Source organism: Ictidomys tridecemlineatus, chromosome 13 (genome assembly GCF_052094955.1).
Source record: "Ictidomys tridecemlineatus isolate mIctTri1 chromosome 13, mIctTri1.hap1, whole genome shotgun sequence".
In the NCBI taxonomy this organism is placed as follows: Eukaryota; Metazoa; Chordata; class Mammalia; order Rodentia; family Sciuridae; genus Ictidomys; species Ictidomys tridecemlineatus.
In genome coordinates, this window is record NC_135489.1 from 60,922,578 (window position 1) to 60,945,098 (window position 22,521).

Below are 22,521 nucleotides of genomic sequence, written 5' to 3' on the forward strand. Positions count from 1 at the left end.
CTAAAACCAATCAGTTTAAATGTGTACCCTGCTTAGAAGTGATCAATCACCCCTTCCCAGCCTGTTCCCGCCAATGAATGTACTAATCATGTTTCAGAGTTGTTGTTCAATTTTCCGGAGTCTCATGATGATTTGTTCTGATGTATGCAAAGCCCCCCCACCCCCCCCCCCGCCCTCCCCAAAAAGTGTACTTAAGCTCTGCTTGACCTCTTCTCTGGGCTCTGGGCCCTCTCCCTTCCTGAGTGAGCCTGGAGCCTCAGCGCGCTGAATTGGAATTCCTCAATAAACTCCCTCCTGCTTATTGCATGAAGCCAGTCTTTTGTGGTCTCTTCCTCCGATGTTTTGCCAGATCCTTACACTACAACACAGACATTTACCCTATCCCTCAAGCTGATTTATCATATATCAAACCTGGACCTGCGCTGCGGTTATAGCAAGTGGTTAACTTGAAAGTTTCGGCTACTATTTTTAATCACTCTAATAGCAAAAAATCACACCATTCAGCTCTGCTAGCTAGCTGGTCCCTGAATCCAATACCATCTACTTATTTGTTTTCTAATGATTAACTTTTCGTCTCTAGTTTTTAAGCATCAAGGGGTCCTCCTATGTCTGATTTATTCCCAGTTACTTAAATCTCTATAGCGTACCCATTTATTATTAACATTTACTATCAACCCTACATTGGGATCATATTTTCCTGTCCAGGACCAAGGGAGCAAGGTGGGAGTTGGCTCTGGTCCAGGACTACGAGGGGGATACCAAAATCTACCTCCAATCATGTAGGCCGGCCATAGGGCCCCATGACTATTGGCATAGGCCTATATTTTTTATTATTCTTTTCTTTATTACCTACTTTAGCAGGAAGGGCCTTTGGACTTTCAGGAGTAGTTACTTGAGGTATATTTAGATTAACTTTGACAAGGTTTTCATAAACTTCCTTAACTGTTTTTTCCTTAGAGAGTTTTGCTGTAATGCTTAGCTTTTCATGAGAATCGGCTGAATTATTGCACTTGTTGCAAGCTGACCTATTTTCCAGGATTGTTATGTTTTCCTGGAGAGTAATGTTAATTTGCCTAGACTCAATGGTCATATGAGAGGTGAGTAATATTCCAATTACAATAAAAGCCAAACAAAAACCATTCAATTTCCAGAAACATGCTGCACTCCCCCAGAGTTTTGTCACCTTGTGCCATCCACCTCAGGAAGGCCTTGCCGTTTCATGAGTCAGGGGAGAGGGCAGTGTAAAGGTAAAATTTCCAAGCTGATTCTAAGCCGCAGAGCCTGAGTTAAAGTGTAAAAGACCAGGCTTGTAAACCTGCTTCTAAAACTGCAAAGCATGGGTTAAATTCCTGAGGCAGTTAGGACAAGGCCCTACTGACCATTTAGTGATTTATGGACTGGGGTCCTGTGCAACTCCTCACATAAGCATTCAAGACCCTGTGCAGTTTGTCACGTAGATATTCAGGGTCCAAACCAATCAGTTTGAATGTGTACCCCACCTAGGAGCACCAATCATTCCTGCCCTGATTGTTCCCGCAAATATATGTACTAATCATGTTTCAGAATTGTTGTTCAATTTTCCCGCGCCTCATGATGATTTGTTCTGATGTATGCAAAGCCCCCCACCCTCTCCGAAAAGTGTACTTAAACTCCGCTTGAACTCTGCTCTGGGCTCTGAGACGCTCTCCCTTCTTGAGTGGGCACAGAGTCCCAGCGCGCTGGAACAGGATCCTCAATAAACATCCCCCTTGCGATTGCATGAAGTAAGTCTCTTGTGTGGTTTCTCCCCTCCGCCGCTCCGCTGCACCCCAACAGCAGCACTTCAGTACATGAGTAGTGAGTGATTTTGATGAAATTCCTAATTTTGTCTCTGTCCAGCTTTCTAGAAACATCTGTATTTTTTCCTTGGGGAAAAGAAGCATGTAAGATCAAGACACTTTTCCCTTTGTCTATCTTCCTGCAGAGATTTCTAATGGCCAATATGGCCCCAAGGGGAAAGCAGGGAGTAAATGAACTCTCCCTCCATTTCATTTTGTGAATTAATAAAAGTTACTAGTTCCCAGGAAAGTTTAACCTAATTCTTTCATGATTTCAAAAAAAAAAAAAAAAAGATAAAAACAGTACAGATATCATTGAACAGGTGAATGAATTAAGAAACTGAGATATTCACACAATGAAACAGATATACACACAATAAAATACTCATTGATGAAAAGAATAAACTATTGATTCATGCAATGTAGATGAATCTTAAAATCTTAAATCCATTTTACTATGTAAAACAAAACAAAACAAAACCCTACAGACACTGAATGTGATCTATTTCACACATTCTGAACATGGAAATACTGTAGTGATGGGGAGAAGACCAGTGATTATCAGGACTTGGGGCCTGGGGATGGTGTGGTGACAAATGCAAAGCCCAGTGGAAGTTTATAGCAATGCCACCATTATGTACCACAAGTTGTAAAAGGGTAAAGTTTCTAAGCTGGAAGGCTTGAATTAAAATGTAAAAGATTTGGTATTATTGAGTTCCTCTGTTACACCCAGATTCCTGAGATAGTTAAGACAACACCCTACTAGCCATTTAGCCTAGGGCCCTGTGCAGTTTGTCACAGGGCCTGAACCAATCAGTTTGAATATGTAAAATTAGGAGTGACCAATCACCCCCACCCAACCTGTTCCCGCCAATGAATGTGCCAATCACGTCTCAGAGTTGTTGTTCAATTTTCCCGCGCCTCATGATGATTGTTCTGATGTATGCAAAGCCTCCTGCCCTCCCCAAAAAGTGTACTTAAGCTCTGCTTGACCTCTGCTCTGGGCTCTGGGCCGCTCTCCCTTCCTGAGTGAGCCTTGGGCCTCAGCACACTGAATTAGGATCCTCCTCAATAAACTCCCTCCTGCTCATTGCATGAAGCTGGTCTGTTGTGGTCTCTTCCTCCGAAGTTTCACCAGACCCTTACAGTTTCTAAGGAAAAAATGCTGAATAAACTGTGGTTGGTGATGGACTTTATCACCACCCAGCACATGTGACCAGTGGCATTATTTTTTATTTTTTTTTAAAGAGAGAAAGAGAATTTTAGTCTTTATTTATTTACTTGTTTATTTTGGCAGACACAACATCTTTGTATATGGTGCTGAGGATCCAACCCAGGCCTCATGCACGCCAGGTGAGTGCACTACCTTTTGAGCCACATCCCCAGCCCAACCAGGGGCATTATTGAACCAGAATAACTGAAAGTCAAGTAGTGTTGGGATTATGTGGAGAGAATAAAAATGTAAGCAAATGACTAATGATTGCACCTTAGTGAGTCACAGCCCACCTTGCTTTTCCACAACTCATTCTGTTTGTTGTGGTAAAACAACAATTAGTTCATTAGCACCCCACTGCTAGCTAGACTTGTCCTAACCAGGGAACTGCTGGGGCTTCTTAGAGACTGGACTCTCACCTGCTCTGGTTTTAAATAATGAAAACAAACATTGTTTTCTCTTTCTGTTAGCTGGAGATTTGATGACTTTTCCTACTACAAAGACTCATAATTTCATATTTCACAGCATATAAATGTGTCTGAAGAGTAGACAACAAGCTATTGGTATTATTTATCCCAATCTCTGTTATTTATGCTGTTTACTTTCAACTAAACTGTAGTTTAATAATCAAAAGCTATAATACACAAAGCAGATTAACTCTATTTGGTCCCACATCATGTTTGTTTATACGGTAATAGAAACAGTTGGAGTTATGAGTCTCATATTTTCCTCTTACCATCCTAATTTCTCCCATTTGGATGAGCTGATTTCTAATTTTCTAGTTACTCTAAGAGAATGTCTGTTGTCTTCCAAAGTCACATGCAAATAGCTAGTAATCATTTTCTCCAACAAGATCGAAACAATCAGTGGTCATTAAGGTTTAACGAAGGACTGATTAATTCCTTGTATGAATGGATAAATTAATAATGGAGGAATTATTTGTCTCTAAAGTGATCTCTGACATATCAAAGTTGTTTTAAATCTTTGTACTTCAGAGTGTGTATTTCTTGCAGTCTACTCTTCATTTAATCTGTATAGGTGATTATAACTTGTTAAATATATAAAAAAAATTTTAAGCTATTTTAAACCATGCGGCAAATTTTTATTGCAAAATAGTATCACAGACATAACAAAAAATAACTTAGGATGTTATTATCACATTATAGAATTCCTCCTGCTTGATAGGAAAAGAAAAGTAATCCTCTTTTTTTTTCCATTTTTCACACCTCATAAGGAATCTGTAAACAATTTATTTATAAACAGAAAAAATATTTGGCTGGAAAGTTGTGAAGTGTACAATGTCACAGAGATTTGTGAATTGAGGTCCCTGTGTTCAGGATGGAAATGAAAGTAGATAGAAACTACCTCTTTTCAAGATAGAGGGCACTTTGAGCAAAAGGAAAAACTTTTTTTTTTCTTTTTCTTTTTTGAAAAACTAATAGTTACAGATTACTGGAGAAATATGGATCACTGCATTTTGTGACCAAAAGACAAGTTCGGTGTTAGAAATTAAAGCTGAATCCTTATCAAACAATCTGAGAGGACCCTTCTGCCCACAAGCATATCCCAGCACAGCATGGGAGCACCCTGCCAGCAACTAGAAAAAGTTTTCCATGTCAATGAAGCCAGATTTACAGATAGGTAGTTAGTGTAGTTATGAAAAATAGGTCTAATTTGGAGTAACATAAATAAAGTGGAGGCCATTATTAAGAATGGAATCCCGGAAAGCAGAGCAGCACTTGGGGAAATTGAAGTGTTAATGTCCCCAAGGCCCAGAGCCCATCCTAAGGAAATGTTAATGAAGTAGCTCCAAGCAAACAGGGAGGTGCTAATCAAAGCTGCCCCAGGCCCTTCCTGCCCAGATTACTCCTCCAGCCCTCTTATCTCCCACCTTTTGGGCCTTCCCAACTGCATCCTATCACTGAAAGATAATGAGAAACAAGGACAGGAGTGTGGGAAAGGTAAAAGAAGACCTTAACTTTAAAAGAGGGAAGACCTCCCCCTTCCATGGATTCCACTTTCTTTTTTCTTTTTGCCATCTTTTTTCTTTTTCTTTTTTAATTTATTTCTTACATACATGACAATAGTGGAGTGCATTACATTCATAATTATCCATTCATAGCACAATTTTTTGTAACTCTGTATATAAAGTATGTTCACACCAAATTATGCCATTATACATAAGCTCTCTCTCTCTCTCTCTCTCTCTCTCTCTCTCTCTTTTTGCTTACAATTTTTTATGCTACCTTTTGGGTCCCCTTCTTCCTCCAGGAGAAGTCTTTTCTGCTTTAATAAAGCTTCTACTCTCCACTCTAAACTTGCCTCGGTGTGCTTCTTTGGTGTTATACTTCAGCATTCCCAGAAGCAAGGACTCGTCACCAGTAAACATCAACACCACAAACAATGTAGTTTTTAAAGGTGTTAGAAAACCACAGAAACCAGAAAGACCAGGAGAAATAGAATTTTCAACTATTATGGTCATTCCAGGGCAAGCTGGGGGCAACTGTTGTTCCCCAAGGTTTTTGCCAGTTCTGAGCACTGGCTGAGGAGCAGATCATGGCCCAGCCAAAGATCACTGGTAGGGAAGAGAAAATGGACAAAACTTTCAAAATAGGACTAGAGTCATAGCTGATGGTGATATTGTCGATTATCAGTGTTATGCTCGAATTGGGATCCTCAAGAGACCACCAGAGACCAAGATCGATGTAAGCAGCAAAGAGGTGTTTATTGGGAGCTATCTCGGTGTGTGGTCCCCGGAGCCCACACACAGCAACTGGTGACACTGAGAGGCCCGAGCCCAGGGTTTGCAGCAGTTTTATACATTCTTTGGAGAAGGCAGGGACTTCACATATATCATAGCATCTCTTAGCAAATCATCACACACCGTGGGAAAATCAAATAACAACTCTAAAACATGATTAGCACATTCACTGGCAGGAACAAGTTGGGTAGGGGTGATTGGTCAGTACAAAAGGGGTATTCATTTGAACTGATTGGTTTAAGCCAAGAGGGGTGTACATGCTGAACTACTTGGTTTCCCAACATGTTATCAACCACCATAAACTACTGGGAGGGTCATCTGGCATCCCAGGTGTTTTCCTGTCTCATGCTGATTGGTGGCTACTAGGGGGTTGCTATGGATCCCCACCTAGCCTGACTGAGTCAGGGACACCTGGCTTCACAGATCTCTTCTGTTATTTGTAGATAACAACTTAGCACAGTGGGAATGTGCCTAGGAGTGTTCTGTGGGTTTTTCTAAGGACAAAGGTGATGTCCCTTCCTTGGACAGGCTTTGCTCTGAGGTAGAGGCTGGTTTTTCATCAATAAGTCCTACTTCCTCACATGTTGAAGTCTGAACATTAGAGAAGCATGCCAACTAAAGCATATAAAGCAGGGTTTATTTAAAAAGGGTTAACATAGACTTCTTCCAGGAGGGAGAAGGGGGACATAGCGGGTATCCCAAGAAGCGAGCTGTTCTGCCCTTTTTATGTCTTAGGCTTCTTTTGTTCTCCTTCCCTTTTCCCCTAATCTTTCTCCTTCCTGCGTACATAAGTAGGCCTAGGAAATGCTGCTTAGTGGGCTGGCCAAAATTTGGGAAACAGGTGGGCTGAAGGGGAAAGGGCAGGATGGAGCAGCCTTAACAACCTTAAGGCTCCCTGTATGGAGGGATAATTCAGGGGACAGGTTAGCCTGGCAATTAGCTGTAGCAGAGGCATGTTCTCAATAAGGATGCAGGAAGGGCTCTTAAGGAATTAATATTTCAATCCCTCTGGGAACAATTTCCAACTGCCAGACTCATTCAAAATTGGTCTCCTTGATCCTACCTAACTTGATTTACCTATCTATACTAACTGCCTGTTTGGCTTCAATGGAATAAAGTCTTACTAGGTTTTTTTTCCCCCCCACCAGGGATTGAGCCCAGAGGCACTTAACAACTGATTGTTAACTACTGATTTTTTTTCATTTATTTTATCTTCATATAGGGTCTCACTAAGTTGCTTAGGGCCTTACTTTGCTGAAACTGGCTGTGAAATTGACATCCTGCTGCCTCAGTCTCCTGAGCTACTGGTGATACCACTGGTTATTGTGTAAGGGTCCCTCGAAAAGTCGGAGAAAGAGACCACCAAGAGACTGACTCATGCAATTGCAGAAGGGGATTTATTGAGGATCCAATTCAGCATGCTGAGGCTCCAGGTTCACTCAAGAAGGCAGAGCAACCCAGAGCCCAGAGCAGAGGCTAAGCAGTGCTTAAGTACACTTTTTGGGGAGGGCAGAGGCTTTGCATACATCAGGACAAATCATCATGAGGCACGGAAAATCAAACAACAATTCTTAAACTTGATTAGTACATTCATTGGCAGGAACAGGTCGGGTGGGGGTTATTGGTTACTCCTAAGGGAGGGGGTACACATTCAAACTGCAAACTGATTGGTTCGGGCCCTGTATGCTTACGTGACAAACTGCACAGGGCCCTAGGCTAAATGGCCAGTAGGGCTTGTCTTAACTGTCTCAGGAATTTCAGGTTCTGGGTGTAGCAGAGGAACTTAACAATACCTGGTCTTTCACTTTTTAATTCAAGCTTTGCAGCTTAGAAACTTTACCCTTTCAATTGGTCCTGCTTCCCCACATGTTGAAGTTTGAATATTAGAGAAGCATGCTGAGGGAAGCATATGAAGCAGGGTTTATTTAAAAAGGAGTAACATAGACTTCTCCCGCGAGGGAGAAGGGGGCCATAGCTAGTATCATGGTATTTCAAGAAATGAGGTGTTCTGCCCTTTTTTTTATGTCCTAGACTTCCTTTGCTCCCCTGCCTTTCCCCCTTTATCTTTCTCCTTCCTGCATAAGTGACTAGGCCCAGGAATGCTCAGTAGGAGGGCATGAATAATAGACAGGGAAGAGGAGTGGGAGGAGAAGGGAGGAGGCTTGGAATTAGCAAGAATAGTGGATTGTGACTGACATCATTATCCAAAGTACATGTATAAAGACACGAATTGGGTGTCAACATGCTTCATATACAAACAGAGATATGAAAAATTGTGGTATATATGTGTAATAAGAATTGTAATGCAAAAAAAAAGTACATGTATAAAGACATGAATTGGCATGAACACACTTTATATACAAATATATGAAAAATTGTGCTCTATATGTGTAATAAAAATTATAATGCATTCTGCTGTCCTGTATTTAAAAAAAAAATTTTAAAAAAGTTGGGAAACAGGTGGGCTGAAGGTGAAAGGCAGGATGGAGTAGCCAGAGACACATTAACAACCTTATAGCTCCTTGTAGAGAGTGGAAGTTCCTGGGACAGGTTACCTTGGCAGCAGGTTGAGGGGGGGGCAGGTTCTTGATAAGATCCCTCAGAAGACAGTCTCCAACTTCCCAGACTCACTCAAAATTGGCCTCCTTTACCTGACCTGACTCAATTTACCCATCTACACTGACTGACTGTCTAATTCTGGCTTCATTGGGATTACAGGCCTGAGTCACCATGCCCAGCTGCCTTACCATTTTGACAGGTATCATGAATATATTTTTCTTTAATATGAGTTTTCATCAAAAAATTTTGCACAGAAAGTAAATGACCTGAGGCAAAAACCTTCTCAAAGTCTGAGTTAGATCTCAGGAGTCTCAGAATTTTAGGCAGTGATGACCTACTATGGCAGGTACCTGAAATTGTAAGGATCCGGTGAATCATTGGAGAAAGAGACCACAAGAGACCAGCTTCATGCAATGGGCAGGAGGGAGTTTATTGAAGAGGATCCTAATTCAGCGCACTGAGGCTCAAGGCTCACTCAGAAAGGGAGAGCGGCCCAGAGCCCCAGCAGAGGTTCAAGCAGAGCTTAAGTACACTTTTTGGGGAGGGCAGGAGGCTTTGCATACATCTGAACAATCATCATGAGGCGAGGGAAAATTGAACAACAACTCTGAGACGTGATTGGCACATTCATTGGCAGGAACAGGTTGGGCAGGGGTGATTGGTCATTCCTAAGTGGGGTACACATTCAAACTGATTGGTTCGGGCCCTGTGACAAACTGCACAGGGCCCTAGACTAGATGGCCAGTAGGGCCTTGTCTTAACTATCTCAGGAATCTGGGTGTAACAGAGGAACTTACATTCAAGCTTTCCAGCTTAGGAACTTTACCCTTTCAAAATGAGAGCCTTGAAGAGAGGTGTGATATGACACTAAGGATCTGTCCTTGCTTTGAGGCCTGAGAATACCTGCTGCATTTGGCAGAAGACCCCTGGGTGGCAGAAGGGACACCTGTCTGAAAGAGAAGTGACAAGTATGGAAACTTTAAGGGCTTCAGACACATAACTGGTCTTCCACTGGAAACATCCATGTGATTTTTGAAGCTGTTGACTGGTGGTCTCAGAATTTATTGAAAAAAGATGTGGATCTTCAGCTGCCATTTAGGGACACCCTCCTGATGGTAATTAACCTCAGGAACACAGGTGAACTAGAGGTGATCAGAACATCAGTAAAACCTTAGAAAACTGAAACCCCAGCCCCAACCAAATGCAATTTTTCCTAGAATAATTGTAAATACCAATCTAAATTTTAGAAAAGCAAATTTCAATACGTCCTTTGTGCCATATGGAAAGAGAACTTTGTATCTTAAACTTCCCTTTAGAAAGCTTGACATTATAAGAGCTCTTTCTGCTGCTGTGACAAGTATATAAATCTTTTAAAAAGCTGAATGAAACTCTTGCCAGTTTTGTATCCCAGGAGTCTTCCTGGGGATCTTTGGAGCCATCTCTTTGACATATAAATATCACAAAGGGTATTTCCCCACCTTTCCAACTCTGGCAGTCATGCTTAGACATTTAGGTGCAAGGTTTTAACGTCCTCCTTTTGAAAAGGTATGATTTTTCCTTTTGATAAAAAAGACCATTTATTTACCTATCTTCAATGGTTTGTAGCTTCCATTTCAGATTGATACTGCTGGTAGAGAAGCACACCAAGACAAGCAAATAAATCAGGTTTTTTTTTTTAAAAAGGGGGTAAGATAGACTTCTCCAAGGAGGAAGAAGGGGGCCATAGCTGATTTCCTGGTATCCCAAGAAGGGAGGGTGTTTTGCCTTTTTATATGTCCTTGGCTTCCTTTGTTCTCCTGCTCTCTTCCCCTATCTTTCTCCTTCCTGCTTAAGTGGCTAGGTCCAGGAGAAGTTCAGTAGGAAGGCCAAAAGGTGAAAAGTAGATGGACAGGGGGAAAGGCCAGATGGAGAAGCCCAAGACACATTAATTAACAACTTTTACAACTCCCTTTAGAGAGGGGCAATTCCTGGGACAGTTACCTTAGCAAGGAGTGGAGCAGGGGCAGGTTCTTGATGAGGGTGGAGGAAGGGTCTGAAGGAATTAACATTTAAATCCCTCCATTCTCTGGATCTGACCCTTGCCTATCTGCCTCTCTAATTCTGGCTTCAAAGTGGGTGAGATTTCTTCCTGTCTTTGCAGTGCTTTTTGTGGATTTCCCATGAAGTGCACTGCAGGCTAATTTAATGCTCATTAAACAATAAATTGGGCTTCTTGGTCTTTTATTTTTATGAAGACGTTTTCTGGGTTGTCAGATTATTTCATTTTTGAGTATTTCCCCAATGCTGAATGTAGGAATATTAGCCCCTGCTATTTATGCCTTAATAAAGGAAAGAAAACCTCAATAGTATAATTGATCATTGAGATCCTCTGAGAAAATACCTAGCACACTGTCAAACTGCAGGGTGCTGAAGAGGTGAGACAACATAACTGATAACCAAGACAAAAAACAGCAGTAGAAACAGTCAAAGAGGAGCCAGCTATGGACTGTGATATAGAAGGACTTTAAAACAACTGATCTATAGGTTTAAGAAGAAGAGAAGAAATAGAAGATTTTTATGAGTACTAGAATTTATACAAATCAAATGGATACTCTAGAAATTTTTAAAAATCCATAAAAACTATAATAGTAGGTGAGTTTAATATCAGAGTTTTACTGGATTATAGAAAAAGAAGGCAGATGAATAAAAATATCTTAAATGAAACACAGAGAAAATAAAGAGAGAAAAAACCAAAATCATAAGAAACATGCTGGAAATGCCCAATATTTTTAAAGATATGTATCTGGAGTTGCAATAGGAAAGAAGACAGATATTAAAGCAGAAGCAATACTTAAAGAATTTAAAGTGATAGTAGCTAAGAGTGCTCAAGAACAGATTAACATCTCCATGTAGAGACTTCTAGCTTGCCTTAAGTAGTTTTCAAAAATAATTAATACCTTAATATATAATGCTTCTTAGAAGTATTTTTGGCTAGGACCTCAAAAATACCTAATAACTTAATATTCTTAGAAGGAGACTTTGTCAAAAATCAATAACAAAAAAATATTAAAAGCAGCATGCAAATAATTATTCAACATAATGATATTTATTTTTGTGATCACTTGATCAAGTCATTTAAAATTTTATTTCAAACGGGACTACCAAACTAAAGAACAATCATTATCTTATTAGAAAGTCAGACATATAGACTTCTAAAAGACATTTTTCCTAATGAGTAAGACATTTGTAAGTTTGTTTCACTCATATGGATATGGAATTAAAGGGAGAATCAGTGGTGCAAAAGTGATTCCTTAGAGAGAGAGAAAGTAAAAATTTAAAGCAAAGATGTTGTTAGATAAAAGAAAATGTTATGCACAACTTGAAGTGGAGTCAGAGGCTGACTCTCCTGAAAAAATGGAGAGTTGGAGCTTTTTATCTCTCTGATTTATTTTGCAGTGCACCACTATAATTTATGCATTTTAAATTTTCACCAGACAAATGCCTCCTTAAATTGAATTGGGTATGAATATGAGTGTACCTTTAAAGAAGAGAGTCCTATGTAGCTAGTTTTCAATTTGAAATTATAAACATATAAACTCTCTAAAGGCCATTGACTAACTCTTCTCTACATTACCCAGCCTCAGTAACAGAGATGTCTTACTCCTTTTCAGTCCTCAAATTTGGCATCCACATTTTCGTAAAATCTGATTTATATTAATTTTTTTTGCGGAAATGGGAATTTGCTATAAGTAAACTACAATCACTGTTATGAGACACATATCTTCACCATGACATCCTAAAAGTAAAGTTGGTAAGGTCAAAATTAGTTGGTTGAAAGTAGCGTAGACAAAACTGAGATCAAGGTGCCACCTCCCCCTTGCACTTGAGAGGCTTCATTTTTCCCTGAATTTTAAGTAACTAATACAACATACTAACTTCATAGCCCTTGACATGACTCTAAAAATGCTGAGAGCTCTTCCTGCCCACCTACCTCACTAAAAAAACCCAGTACATTTTCCAATTTACTCTCTTTTAAGCAAACTTTTCAATTTCTGTATTTCTTTTGAATCTTTTTCAAAAAAATATTTGTGAAAGTCCAGAAACATTATTTTGCATTATAGATATGACAAGAATCAGGCAGAATACAGTTGAAAATATGACTATGTGTCTTAATACTGTGTTACTTTAGACAGTTAATTTTCTTGAGCTTCAATTTCTAAATCTGTAATAAAAATATAAGACCTCTAAACCTGTGTGCCTATACTGAGGATTACATGAGATAGTACTTACAAAGCTTTTCATATGTAACTAATATGGAATAAATGAGCATTTATATTCCTATAGGACAGAATAGGAATCAGCTCTCATTCATTAACTCTTTATATAAATATATCTTATTGTGTGTTTGCATTCTAAATGCCTCACTGTTTATATGACAGTTCCTGTATTTTAGCTCACCAATTCTATTGCTGCATTCCTGGACTCTCATAGGCTTAACTTGGTTTCATTGAGCTCTTTGGACTATTCAGTTGACTCAGTGCCAGGTTTCAGTGGGTTGTGTTTGTAAAGACCTATCTGTGTATTACAAGTCTTATGACTGTGGCAGTGTGGGACAACAAATGGTTCAAGACTAGAACTGCCATTGAGGCATACTTGGTGAGGGCCATGCCTCACCAAGGGCCACTCAGGAGTCCCCTAGGGTGAGGTGTCCATGCAGAGGAAGGGAGGGGAACTGTGGCCAAGCTCCCTTATGTGGTTTCTATGGGAAGGAACAGATGAAGGAGAGGAAGCTGATTTAGGATGAGTTTGAATAATGCCAGTGGGCTCTGGGGCACAAGGGCTGTCCCTAGTGGTCTGTTACCTGACCCTGGGGTGATGAGGGAAATAATAGCCCAGAGTATGGGAGCTCAGAAAGGGAGGAGGTTGGTTATGGACTAAGTTGTGTGCTCAGGAAGGGAAATGGACAAGCCTCTGGCCAGGACCTCAAAACTGGCTCAAGACAGTGTTTCAGACATCCTAAAAGTATTCTACACTCTATTATGTGTATCCATGAGAGAGACAGTCTCATAACATGATGCAGGTAGCTTCTTGTGTGAAGGTAGGTTGCTGAGACATGGAACTCTGAGCATGTTGTGTAGCTGTGGCCTAGGGTCCTCTGGCTGACCCTTCACTTGGGAGGACATTGGCCAACAGTCACTATTACAATGTGCCATGTAGTTCCATAATGTCATTCAATTTCATGGGCTAGAGAAAGTAGCAGCAGTGTGAAGAAACGATGCAGGTAGATCTTTACCTCAGAGGATATATAAATTTCTCTCTGGATCTTACATAGCTGGAACACTCAAAAGAGCATGGAGTCTGGAGGCATGATCTGTGAAACTCTCAGGCAAAAGTACTTGTTCATGAAGATGAAACTGTGTTGATATGATGGTGTCATTCCTGAGTGTCAGGCAGCAAGCTGTTGTCTATATAGCTCCCCAGCAACAGGATCAACAAAACTGCATTGGATGAGTGGACTTTTAATCATATTGAAAGGAGCCATATGTGGTGATCATTCCAAAGTAGCATGTAATTACCTATACAGTTTGGCTCTGACACTTACAAAGAGGCCTATGGAAGTGAGTGAAAGAAGAAGAAAGAGAAAATTCAAACATCTGAGTCCCTTTATCTTAGTCCTCCATGGCCTACCTATCTGGTAGGTACAATAGTCAATGAAATGGTTTAATTCTTCTTTCTTTCTAAATCAGAAGAAAAATGAAGCTGTCATAATGATGAATATATTGTAATAAATCAGGCCTGAGTTATATTTGTCTTTTTGCTGATGCAGTGATAAAGTATAATCTGTAATATTATTTAATGAAGAAAAATGTCCACATGGCAAAATTACCTGTTAAATTAGAGAGAATAATGTATTCCCCAAAGATGTCTGTGTGCTAGGTCTGGAATCTGTGGGTCTGGAATCTGTGACTCTGGTAAAAGGGACTTTACACAGCAAGTTAAGAATCTTAAGGTAGAATGAAAATAGTGAATTATCCAGGGTGGTTCAATGTGATCACAAGAGTCCTTATAAGACAGAAACATGTCAGAAAGAAGAGAAGTGATGATAGATGCAAAGGGTGTAGTGACTTCCTTTGAAGGTGGAAGATCTGGTCATAAGCCAAGAAAAGCAGGTGGACTCTGAAAAAGGTGAGAAACAGCTTCTTCCCTGGAGCCTCCAGAAGGAAGGCAGCCTTGTGGACTTCTTGATTGAAGGTCAGAAAACTGGCTCCAGGATTCTGAACACTTAAACTGTAATATAAGAAATTTGTTTTAAGTCACTACGATCATGGCAATATGCTGCAGCCACGTTAGGAAATTTACACACCTGTGAAGTTATATAGCAGTCCTCTCATCATCTTGGGTAAATCCCTTAAACAACCTGACTTGTATTTCCTCCTCTGCCTAACAAGGAGATTGAGTATGCAAATGTCTCTCACAAAGTTAGATTATTTCAGTGGTTACACATGTAGAATAAACTAATGCTCCAGTCGGAGTTAGAAGAAGGAAATCGTGCATTTGTGACAACCTGGTCATAGCCTGATCAAAATGTGTTCAGAAAATAATGTGAAAAAGAATCATAGAGTCCCCTTCAAAGCCCTTACAGACTTAAAAATGACAATGTCGGATTATTGAAACTGGAAACAAACTTGGAAAAAGTTCATATTTTATTGCATAATTATGTTTACCAATGCAAGTCTTTAAAATATAATTGCTATCTGTATGTAGAAAATGAGTTATGAGACCAGGCAGAATACTTGTCATCATATGTGGTCTTTAGAAGAAATTGTTTTGAAAGAGAGAGCACACTGTTTTGGACCAAAGGAATTAAATTATTACAAAATCAAATCCTTTAATTTTTTTGGCTTGAGTTTTCACTTGATAAAACGAGAAATGTTTGCTTATTTAAATATATGTCCATATTTAAATATACACTTAAATATATTTATATTTTATACTTAAATATTTTATATTTAAATATATATATTTAAATATATGCTATATATTTTAAATATATATAAACACATATATTTATATACTTTCTACCCCTTTGGGGAAAAAAATGGCTTCACTCAGTTTTCCTCTGTAATCTTACTTTTTTCTCAGAATCAAGGTTGCACTGGGTTTTTGTCTTGATAAAACCAAAGACAAAGCATTCAGTGCATCAGGCTCTGTATCTGACACATGAGCATCCATGATGCAGACAGACAGCAAGCTGAGCACAACATGTTTTCACAAGCAACTCAAACATCACCCTTTCATCACAAAAAAAAAACCAATAAAATGTATAATTGCTCTCTTTTAGTCATAAGTGGAGGTAAAAATCAAAAGATACCAGCTGGAAATATTTAATTTGCTTCAGAAAAAACAATCCTCAATGTCAAAATAATTCTCAAATCTTGAAATTCAGGGCTATGAAAAACACTAAAAATAGCATTTTAGGGGCTAGGGTTGTGGCTCAGCAGTAGAGCACTCACCTCTCACGCATGAGACCCTGGTTGGATCCTCAGCACCACATAAAAATGAATAAACAAAAATAAAGATATATTTTTAAAAAGAGCATTTTAAGTATCCCCCTCTTTTTTAAAAAATATTTTGTTCAGTTGTAGTTGAACACAATACCTTTATTTTATATATTTATTTATTTTTATATGGTGCTGAGGATCAAACCCAGCATCTTGAATGTCCTACGCAAGTGCTCTGTGGCTGAGCCACAATCCCAGCCCAGTACCCTCCCTTTTTCTTTTCTTTCTTTTTTCTTTTTTTCAGTATACACATTTATTATAGAAATCTCCTTCCAGTATGTTTAGTGTCTTGGTCCCAGATCCACTGGTACAAAAAGAAAAGTTTTAACACTAGTTAAAAGGGGTAGGGAAACCCCCAGCTCAGAAAGTCACAGACAGGTTATCATAGAAAACACAGCTTGTGTTGTTTAAAAAGTAGTGAATGGAAGGAAAGCCAAGGAGGATGAGACGAGGCCTGTGGCCGTGGCCAAAGGTCACCTCAGGATTGTACTGGCATCTACCAGATACCAGGTTCAACCTCCAAAACATCCTAGGATGCAACATACCCAATGGCTCTGCCCCTTGTTAGCCTCCTACAGGGCCTCCTGATTGGGGATGATCAGCACAGAGAGGGATAGAGTACCCCATCCAGAATTTAATCCTTCCAAATGTGGGCAGAAATCCAAACTGCCCTGGTTTGAGGAGTGGCAGGGATTTCTATTCACAACAGAGTCTCCTGACTACCCCCAAAAGGATCCTAACACACTATATGGGCCATTGTGGAGGGGGTGGACCTGAACAGAACAGGTGGGGCAGGGGGACAGGAATGAACCCAGCCAGGATGAGCTCACAGTTTCCCTTTTATAAAATGCCTAGTACTGGGGCAAAGACAGTGAATACTAAAATCACAACTGTAAACAGAAATGGGGGAAGGGGATTGGAATTCCTATTGCATCATTCACTCTCCTTGAAGCTGGCTGAAGTTCCCCATTCCCCATTGTGAGAGAAGCAAGGTAGCAGACACATTCCTGGGTCCCTGGGGAGCCAGGGACCTTGGAAGATCAGTTTGGCGCCCAGCCCAGCACTGAGAGAAACCACATCCCAGGGCTCAGAGAGGTCGGCTGTGTGCTCCCAGGACTGGAGCCATGCCCAGACCAACAAGGTGCAAATCAGAAGGGGTAAGACCAGTGTCCATGGGACCTGGGGGTCAGAACTGGAAGACTGGTTCCCCTATAGTGCAGATCACTTAAAGGAGCCTTTAGATGGGGGCAGGGTGGGGTACAGGAAGTCTGGTAGTATCTTTAGAAGGGGACAGCAAGAATCTGGAGGACAGGGTGGGGAAGACAGAAAAGAGAGAGGAAAAGACAGACACGACACAGAGAAAAAGAGTCTCATTAAGGAGGCAAGCACAGAAAAGCAGGAAGAGAAAGGTGAGGGCATATGATGTCCCTTCCTCCCAGCACCCTGGCTTCAAGGCTCATTTCTAGCTAACCCGCATTCCTTCTATGATATGGTAAGGAACTACTATCAGTGCCCAAGATCCCCTTCTACCAGGACCCCAAGGACTAATGCAGGTCACACTTGGAAATGACCTGTGCCAACACTGCAGCTAGTTTCCTTGTGGTCCCAGTCATTAACTATCATGACTAGCTGATCCCTGGCCTGAATATCTTCACCAATTTCTTCAAGAGACCCCTACTCATCAGTAAAAGCACCCCCCATACCTGCTGGACACAGGGGGTGCATTGAAACTCCCGAAGTGCCAGACTAGAGCCTGGCTGGGGGCCCTGTAAGGCACGTGGCCCACTTAATAGCAGCGGGCATGGAGGAAGGATGGGTGTAGTGGGCCCCCATAAGGGAGCATAGGCCCAGCCCCTCCAGGGCAAGGTTCTTGTGGCCACTGCGCTCACCAGTCAGGGTGATACGGGTGGATAGGGACATCCATAACAGAGGGTTCTGGTGCACCTCTGGACCCTCAGCAGCCTCCAGGTGCAGGCCACAGGGCTTGTATGGGTGGCATGGGTGTGGGGGTTCTTGCTGCTAAGAAGGGGGCTGCTGCTGTCAGCTGCAAACATAGGTGGTGGGCCAGGGAACATGGTGAGGAGGAGCCCACCGGGCGGGAGAGTGGTCCTGGGACCTCAGCTGCAGGCAGCAGCTCCCCCCAGCCTGTCCTTGCGGGCAAGCCCCTTCCAAGGAATAGTCCAAGAGGAAGTCCCCACATACAGGTGGGAGGGGGGCTTCCGCGGGAAGCAGGAGCAGCTGAGCTAGGTCTGAGGACCTTGCTGTGCAAGAGGAGAAGGCAGGGGTGGTTGGGGACGCTTATACAGCAGCTCATTGCTCTGTCAGACTGGTGGCCCAGTGGCAGGGGGAGCCAGAGGAGCAGGCAGAGAGCCAGCTCCCCCAGCAGCATCCCAGTCCACCAGCAGGGCCTCAAAGCTGTTGCTGCAGCCAGTGAGAGCTGCAAAGAGGGAGGCGTGATCTGAAGCAGGGCGCGCCCGGGGAAGCCCATCTGGCTGCTAGACCGCTGTTGAGAATGGAGGCCTTCGGGCTTGCAGAGCTGAGGGCCAGCGCCCCCGAGTGGAAGGCACACTTCGCCCCTCAAAACTTTAGAGGCACTCCTGGGCAGCGAGCGTGTGGGGCTGATGGGGCTGGTCATAAAGTTCCTCCTGCTCTTCAGATCCCCATAAAGATCTAACGGAGGTGGTTTCCACGGGGTTCGCTGCTCAGGGCTCCACCCCCCATACTGCTTGCAGCTGGTCCCAAGCCTTTGGCGGCGAGGGGCGCTTTGCCAGAGAGAAGCAGCCACGGGGTTCCTCATTATCATGGCTGGCCCCAGACTCTGAGAGGGAGCTGCTCTCAGAGTGCAGAACTTCATCTTCTTGGCTGAGCTGAGCTAGGCGTGTGCCCAGGCAGACTCCCTGGGTGCTCCTGCAGACAGCGGCAGTGGCTGCGGAGGGAAAACTGGGAGGCCAAGGCGGCCCCGACGTCCCCCGCTGCTCCTCCAACACATGCAGCCTCCTCAGTGCATCCGCCTGTAATTGGCGTCAGCGTCGCAGCTGTTCACCACATAGCTCAGGGGCTGGGGCCAAGCATAGGGCAGCGGCTGCGGATCTGCTGTGGCACCTACACCTCCGGTTCCAGCTCCTCAACAGGGCTCAAGGAGTGGTGCGCTGGGTTGGGATGCAGTGGAGGGTAGGCACGGGCTGCCCGGGGCTGAACTGGGGCCGTTCACCAAGTTTCAGGGGGCACTAAGGGGGCAGCTGGCCAGTAAGCTCCGCCTCCTGGAGACACACTTTTCGGAGATCCTGAAGTTTCAGGCTCAGGGCCTCTTGCAGGGCCCGCTGCCCGTCAAGCAGCGCCTCCCTCTCCCCCCCAGACGCCCTGAATTCACCTGTGGGGCAGCCTCCCCGAAAGGGCTGCTGGAGCAGTGAAGGTAGGAGAGCTGATCAGCTGACCTTTGACTTCCATCCTGGTGCTGTCAGGAGGCCGTGGCTGATGGTGGACAAGGTATTGGTTCTCTTCCCATTGAGTGGGAACACAGTAAGTGGGAAGCTGGGCAGACTTACAGGTGTAAGTCTGTAAGTCTACTTACTCAGAAGCCCATGGGCCACAGCCAGGAGTCTTACCTAGGGTCCTTGCACCGTGGCGTAGTCGGGGTCCGTGTAGGCTAGCAGGAACAGAGGGCGCCCCCTCCCTCACTGAGCCCTGGTAGTCCCATTCCGCCCTCTTTTGGTGGGCCGCATTCGGCCCCGCGACTGTTAGCCGTGGAGGCAAGATGGGGGGCGTGCTGAGGATGGGAGAGGTGTACTGGCCTCTCCGCGGGCTGCGGACCCCCGACCCCCACCTTTAACTCAGTGCATCCGCTCTCAGCAGCACCACCACTTCCGCCGCTGAGCACGCGACCGTGAGGGAAATGGGAGTGGAGCGCCAGACCACTGCAGCGGCGGAGACTAAGTGCCTCCTTTAAAAAATTTTTAATATCCCAGAACTAGTGAAGAGTGGATAGAGCTAGTTTAGTTGTTTATCAAATGCTTTTCTGATAAATGTAATGTTCTGCAAGAAAGTTCAATCCGTGGACATCTAATTAATTTGTTCTTGAATTATAATCCTAGAAATAATGAATATTTGAGAGTCAAGATGACTTTTAGGAGCCAGATAAAATTCCAATTTATAGTATTGCACTAACACTCAAAATTAAATAGACATAACAGTGAAAGAAAGTATTCTCTTAAAAGCAATGACATGCTTAAGTCAATGTCTTCGTATATTTTAGAATTTCAGTTATGAAAGATTCTTTACTTAAATTTTCAGCACTAAAATATTTATAAGCAAAATCAGAAAAAAATGGGAAATTAATTTTAGTATTTAGGATGTTGCAGTATTCTCTGGAAATGTTATTCTGCATTTACCAAGTTTCTTTCAATATGTGACATTTCTATGTGAATAACATGACAGGAAAACTGACAGAAATTAACACAGAAAAATGGGCATTCACTTAAATGTCATTCTTGAAGACAGATCCTGAGAGATGAGTTTGTAGACAATGATTAATAAATGTTCATCAAAATTATAGTAAATCATTAAGATGCTGCAATTAAGGGTCACAAATTAGGGGCACCAAATGGTCCATCAGGTGACAGATGCATACTGCTCATCCAGGCTCAAGCCATGGTCCATATGTTCCCAAACAGAAATTTACCAATTGCTCCCACCAATGGAAATCTTGTGGTAAAAACAAAAATTAGAGCTCATGTTCCCATGCACTGATTAACAACTGGGAAAGATAACTTTAAGAGGATTTTTTTTAAAGTTATTACAAACAACAAAACACTTTCAAGGTATTAAAAAGCATTTGAGAGAAAATTGTGAGATCCCACATAAAAAGCAATATTTGAGCTCAGAATACAAATCTGGAGTCCAGAAAACCTGGGACTGTGGGAGCCGCACATCTGTAAATGAGGCAGAGAGTAAATGAAGTAGTGTGAAGCAGTACAAGTGGGTGGAAATCAAGTTAAAAGGCCTGTCATTACTGGTTAGCACATGTGTGTTAGAAAACTACCCAAGGTCAGAAAAGAACCATCTGACATGATGAAGTGATCCCTGACCCTGACACAGGGGCAAGAACAATGTCCATTTCTTCCATCAAGAATGGAAAACAGATGAACCATGATATATAGATGGCAAAGAATCATGCTTAATCCTGAGCAGTGGGGAAAAATTAACAGAGGATAAAATGATTTTCAAGTAATTATTGTGTCCCAATCCAAAGTTCAATATTTGCATATACCACATTATCCAACACGCACACACACAGACACAAAAAGAAAAATTAAAACTGCCAAAAAAATCATCAGGTATGCAAACAAGGAGAAAATAGAAGGATAATCAGTAGAAAATACAATCAGTTAAAACTGACAAAAATTAGAAGATTATAGCATTACTGATGAAGGCCATAAAAAGTTACAATCAAGTCAAAGAAGATATCAAAAAAAAAAATACAAGGTGAATTTTCATAGATAAAAACTAAAATAATATAAAATAATAAAAATACACTGTGTATGACTAAGAGCGGATTTTAAAAATTAGCAGGAATGAAATAAACATCAAAAGAATGAATGTGAAGTCACAGTGGTAAATAATATTTGTGCAAGACAAATGTGATAATAGAAGCTTACCCAAAATATGCAAAGAACTATTCAAGCTCAACACAAACTTGTACGCACAATGACAACAACCACCACCTGATTAAGTAATGAGCAAAACCATCTGAACAGACATTGTATCAGAGAAGATATATAGATGGCAAAGTAACATATGATAAGACATTCAACATTATTCATCAACGGGGAATTGCAAATTAAAATAAAATGAGGTACCACTATGCACTTATTGGAATGGCAAAAAATCCAAAACACAGGTAAGACAAAATTCTGGGAGAATATAGAGCAACAGGTACTCTCTCGTTCTTTACTGGTGGGATTGCAAAGTGGTACAGTCATTCATCAGTTTGTCAGTTTATTACAAAACTAAACTCCACCCATATAAATGTGACATTTTAGAGAAAATGCATAAATTTCATGAAAAATAGAAACTATTACAACTCCCCCAAAAAGAAATAGGTAATTTTGAATGGTCCTACATCTATTGAGGAAATTAAATTCAGAATATTAAAAACATCTGAAAGAGAACATTTAGCACCAAATAGTTGCACTGAAAAATTTTACCTAATATTTAAAGAAATAACAACAGTCTACATAGTCTCTTTAGAAAATAAATAGGAAAGAAAAATCTGAATTAATTTCATAAAACTAGTATTTCCCTGATGTCAAAAAGAGTATCCAAAGAAATTGATAGTCCAATAACTCTCATGGACATAGATGTACTAATTGTTAACAAACATTGGCACTCAGAATTCAAAAAAATAATTAAAGAACTATATACCATGTCCAAATGGGGTTTTTCTAGTAATTTCACTCCTGGGCATTAATCTCAGTGATACTAAAATTTAATCCATGCAACAATTTGCACATGGTTGTTCATAGCAATTTTATTTGTAATAGCCTCAAAAAGGCAATAACCAAAATGTTTCTGAATAAGTGAATATATAAACTAAGGTACATCAATACCATAGAATACTACTCAGTCTTAAAA

General features: G+C 41.5%; 1 pseudogene; it reads right to left on the bottom strand.

The window, feature by feature from the left end:
- Positions 1-15,060: 15,060 nt before the first annotated feature.
- On the bottom strand, positions 15,061-19,747 carry LOC101974899 (coiled-coil domain-containing protein 120 pseudogene; annotated as a pseudogene).
- Between the last annotated feature and the right edge of the window lie 2,774 nt (positions 19,748-22,521).